We start from the raw sequence: 5,633 nt of genomic DNA, 5'->3' as shown, positions 1-5,633 counted from the left end.
TTTCAAGCTTGATTTTGACCATTCCCCTTAGTCAATTTATTCACAATCAAATATAAAAGTGATTAGTAATCTTAAACTTGAAAGATCAAGACCAAAAAATGTCTCAATCAAATAAAATTGACTTGAGGATGTTTTATGAAAAACTCCCTTTTTGATTCACTATTTCTAGTAAATCTTGTGTTTTCCCTTAGGATTTTCTATGTGTTTTTGAAATATACCATGTAAGACTTCATATAGTTGAAAAATGGGGGTTTGGAATAGCTCCCAGACAATGTAGGATTCATTCCAAATCTCAGTCTTTAATGCAAAAAACTTGTCTTTCTTAGGTTTTTGAAACCCTAGCTGTGTACGTAGTCTGTACCTACGTATGCTTGCATCAGACCTATGTACGTAGGCCGAGGGTTTCCTTATCCTTTTATTTTCCAAAAATAGATTTATTTGCTCATAAAAAGTTATATTATCTATTTTAACACCTTTCGAATCAATTTGTAGTCTGATTGGGTCCTAAACAAACTTTGGGCCTTAAAATTTCAGCATCATTAGGGAACTAGTGTCATGCCCCAAATCCAAAAGGATCCAAAGCATTAGACAAAAATCTTAAAGGTACCTGTTGATTTTTCCTTTTTGAAAATTCAATCTAAAATTCATTATCAAAGTAACAACATCAAGAATTGTCATAAAAATTCCATTAATGATACTCTCAAAGTATGTTAGAGCTCTATGTAATAATTACAAGGATCATTGGCCACAAAAGAATAGAAAATAAATACAATTACATATCATTAACTTGTCTCATCAATAGAAATAAAGTCATAACCACTATAATATACAAAAGAATAAGTCAAGCCTACTTTAGGATATACATCATCTAAATATCTCCATCACAAAAGTCCAACCTTTATCAATAGTTAGTCTAACTACTACTATCCACAAAAACTTGTCTAAAAATGATCGTTTCCTACTCTAAGAAATTTTGTAAAAGAATAGGATGAGATAGAACTCAGTAAATAGCATAATTAATGGGGGTGGAGGATATACAAGTTTCATGATGATGAACGATTTACAAAATGTGTTATAATTTGGGAATTTCTATTTGGATCATACAAATCTATTTTTTTTAATAAAATGACAAGAATGATTAAAATAATGTATCACCAAGCTTTCTCAAAATATTTCAACATGAAACTACATACTATTTACTGTGAGCTATCAAAACACTATTTAAAAACTTGAAAATCCAACCCATGGTCACATGACAAGCCGCCTTAAAGACGTTAGGTATGCCACAAAGACATTAGTTATGCCATGAAGACATCGGTTATGCCACAAAGACATCAAATTATGCAGGTTATGCCACAAAGACATCAATCTGTCATAAAGACAGGGTGCCAAGATACCTATGTCACAAAGACTGCAGTATACGAAGACATCAATTATGCCATAAAGACATCAAATTATGCAAATTATGCCACAAAGACATCAATCTGTCACAAAGACGGGGTACCAAGATACCTATGTCACAAAGACTGCGGCATCTGGCTTGGTAATCACACTTGTCACGGCACAAGGGTAAAAACAACATACAACTCACAGTTAAATAAAATTGAAACTTGTAGTTTGTTTCCAAGTAGTTTCATAAAACCTTTTAATATCCAAGCATTTCACAAAGTTCTCAAATTTTCCAAAATCATTTCTTTTCACTAAGATTTTCTAACAATTTTCCAAATATCACAAGTCAAGATAAAACATCTTTAGAATTTGCAAATAATTCAACAAATCCATAAAATCCATTCCCAAGAATTTTTTAAAAGATGCTTATCTTTTTCATGCTAACAAATCATGCATCTCCCCATATGTATTACCAAATATGAAGAACTTTTCATAAATAGTCATATATAATAGGGTCACAACACAATACTTTTCAAGAAAACATAATCCCGCAAATAATTTTCCAAAATGTGTTTAACCCAAAAATAACGTTTATGCAATATGGTTACTTTCCAAAAATCCTATTAAAAAGCTACTTACCTTACAACCTGCAAAAAGCCTAATTCTCCGTGCTCCAAAGGAGATTAGCTAGAACCTAAACAATACCAAGCAAACCTATCATGATAAGTATCAAGCTTGATATTGCCTTTAACTACAACTTAGAAATTGCCAAATAAGCACTTAATTAGCCAAGCCTAGTATTTAACTTCACAAATAATGTATTCTACTTCTAAAGTTTCTCAACAAATTAATTCACAAGGGATAGGCTCCAATTTATAAAATTAACTCATTTAATATCATCTCCCTAATACTAAAATTAACAATTTATGAGTACCTTCCATAAGATTTACACAACATCATCAAAAGATCCATGACACCAAAATCATAATATCCTCCAAGAAAAACAATTTGAATGTTTAACTAGTTCCAAACAATCAATAAAAATTAGATTCATTTCACATTGAAAAGCCAAAACCCCTAAATCTTCATCACTTAGATAGCCACTATCATAAAAACTATAAACCCGCTCATCAAATAAATCCACCAAGACAAAACCAATACATATAAACACATGAATATCACTTCCAAAACCCATAAATCACATAGGTATCATTATCAGAACTTGGATAAAGAAAGCCTCTAAAAAAAGCATATAAATCCACCAAAAGATTAGGAATTTTTACCTCAAATAATAGAGATGAGTAAGCTTTAGCTTTTTCCTATGGAGTTTTCTAGTAAACTTCACCGAAAAAAGATGGTGGAAGTGGTGGTATGGAGGTACACCGGTGGAAGTGAGAGGGAAAGTGAGAAAGGAGTGTGTGTTTATGAGAAAAAGAAAAAGAAGTGTAAGGAACACTTACTTTGACCAGCCAAAAAGGGAGATAAGGGAGTGTGATGTGTGGTGGTAATGAATGGGGTAGGTGGGGCATGTGGAGGGTCCAAAAAATCTGACCTTTGTCTCTCTTTTTTTTCTTTTTTTGAATTGGGCTGGGGCATTACAACAGGGGCCTAAGTCGTAAGTAGTACAAAATGTGGTGTCTACAGGGCTCGAGTCGTAAGAGGTACAAAATGCAATGTCTATTGATGCCCTTCTTTTGATTCGTAAGCTCCACAAATGGAATCAAAAGAATAAGAGACAAAACATTTTTTTTCGACGTACAGTTCGAGCCCAACCCACACACGTGGCAAACAACACATATACATAGTGTGGGGTACAACTCCGTAAAGTTGCGTGGGATTCATATGTCTGAAATCCCACATTTGTTACTCAAGAAACAAGCAATGACAGGTTCACTAACCTAGAACCTGTTTTGCCAATTGCAAGCAAAAGGCGAGTGACTTGCTATCATAGAGCCATTAAAAAAGAAAAACAAACATGGCCAACGGCCTTTATCTTTTCCATTGTACCTGCATATTTAATTCTCGCGAGATATGTGAACAAGTTCTGTTCTCTTCTTTTCTAACTTGTATAGGGTTTGTGCCTGCATATTCAATTCCCTTGAAATATGTTTACAAGTTTTGTACTCTTCTTTTTTGACTTGTATGGGGCCTATGCCTGCATATTCAATTCCTGTAGGATATGTGCACATGTGACCTTGGTAGTTCTAACTCACAAGGAAGTACTTGGTGTAAGATCCACTGGGGAGAATAACTTGCTGAGGAATGTGTTGGTGGCCCATGGCGAAGCCTTCTTGGTAATTTTGACCTACAAGGAAGTCTTAGATGGTGTGTAGTCCATTAGGGGAAATTCTCTTCGTCTCCTTCTTGATTCATTGGGGAACTGGGGAAGCTTTTGTTGATTCTACTCATAAGGGAGTTTCCTCAACTCTCTGGGGAAATTCTTTTCTTCACAGCCCTCAAGGATTTGTCTTTATGCCTTGGACCCATGGGGGAATTCTCTATGATACTTGGGAAAAACTTGTTTATTCTGTCACTTACTGGGGATTTGGTTAATAATCTTGACTCATTAAAGAGTTTCCTTAGTGATTTCCAATCCACTAAGGGATGTTCTTGATTCTTTCAATCCACTAGAGATGCTTTGAGAGTTCCTGTGTCTTCCACCCTACTGAAGGTATTTCTGTCATTTTGGATGCTTTCTTGAATTTTTTCATTATACTTCCCACCTTTTGGTAGTCCGCTGGGGATTTTTTTTTTTTTTTTTTTTTTGGGTGCTAAACTACACATAGTTTAGCAAGAGGCCTAAACTACATGCAGTTTAGTCATCAAACCTTCCCGTTTCTTCATTTTTCTCCAACAGTTACCAACCATTTCTTTTTCTTCTTATTTCTCTTAATATTCTTCATCTTTTCACATTCTCTCTAACTCTTCAATTTCCATTTTCTCTCTACAAAAGCCTCTGTCACTCTTTCATTTCTTCATCTCTTAACATCTGATTCTCTCTTCCTCTCTCAAACTCTCTCATCCTCTCCAATGGCACCCAAGTCCAAAACCAAGAAAACTGCCTACCTAATTTCTAGTGATGTCTTCAATCTCACACATTGGAATAGGGCTACAAGGTTAAATGAGTCTCCACTGACATACAGGCTATAAAATCATCTCTCAAAGGGTGCAAGGGCCGGATTGGTAAGTTTTTCAAACTTTTCTCATTTTCTAGTTTTGCTCTGATCTTCCATTTTAATCCATTTTTAGACTTGTAAATGCTTGGGTTTGTTGTAGGATGGGTTGAGATGAAAACTTGATGCCTTAAGAAGGGTAGGAACATGCTTAGGATGAGTTTTGATCAATGGTAGGTTGAAAATGTCGAAGAAACCTTTTTGTCTGTGTTCATGCATGCGCATGCGTAGGGCATGCGTGTGTAGGCTGTATTCATGCATACACGTCCGTGTTCATTAGTTTATATGGAAGCATGTTCCAACATGCGTACGAATGCAAGGACCTTGGCACGCATGCACAGGTTTGTGTGCACATACTAGCACTCATAAACCTCAATTTTCATTATTTTGACTCATTTTCACTTATTTCTTTATCCAACGACCATTCTTATGTTCTTTTTTCTTCTCTTTGCTGGTCTTGCCCCCTTTTTTAGGCAGCGGTAGCAATAGTCATATCTCTTTCTGGTACAAGGCCTTGGCTAGCTTCGAGCTCGTCCTCTGTTTGCTTTTGGAGAGTCATGCTAGTGCCATCTTGGTGCAATCATTAGTTGAGAGGTGGTGGAACCCTACCCACACCTTCCACATTGCTAAGCGGGAGATGATAGTGACTCCCTATGATTTCCACCAGATGACCGATCTTCGATGTGATGGGTCGCTCATTAATTTAGAGGGTGAGTCGAGTATATAGCTGGACATAGATTTGCTAGGGTGGAGGCACATGACAAAGATAGTCTATTATTTTGATCTTAAGATGGATCACAGACCTCTTCCTCAAGAGATGCCTAAGGATTGTGCCTAGATGGCTATGGCATTCTTGATGTACATATTGGGGGCATATCTCTTTGCTAACAGTGGGCAGACGTTGTTCTTGAGATGGATGCCTCTCTTCCGTGACTTCGAGGAAGCTCGAGAGGCTAACTAGGGTCAAGCCTGTCTCACCTACCTATACTCATCTCTAGACACATTCAGCCAGGGAACTCTATGCCAGCAGGTGGGGACTTGGAATCTCCTTGAGGTCAGTTCTTTCTTCCT

The sequence above is a fragment of the Quercus lobata genome, chromosome 1 (genome assembly GCF_001633185.2).
Source record: "Quercus lobata isolate SW786 chromosome 1, ValleyOak3.0 Primary Assembly, whole genome shotgun sequence".
Taxonomy (NCBI): Eukaryota; Viridiplantae; Streptophyta; class Magnoliopsida; order Fagales; family Fagaceae; genus Quercus; species Quercus lobata.
The sequence above is the reverse complement of the archived record's forward strand: the minus strand, read 5'-3'. Positions refer to the sequence as shown.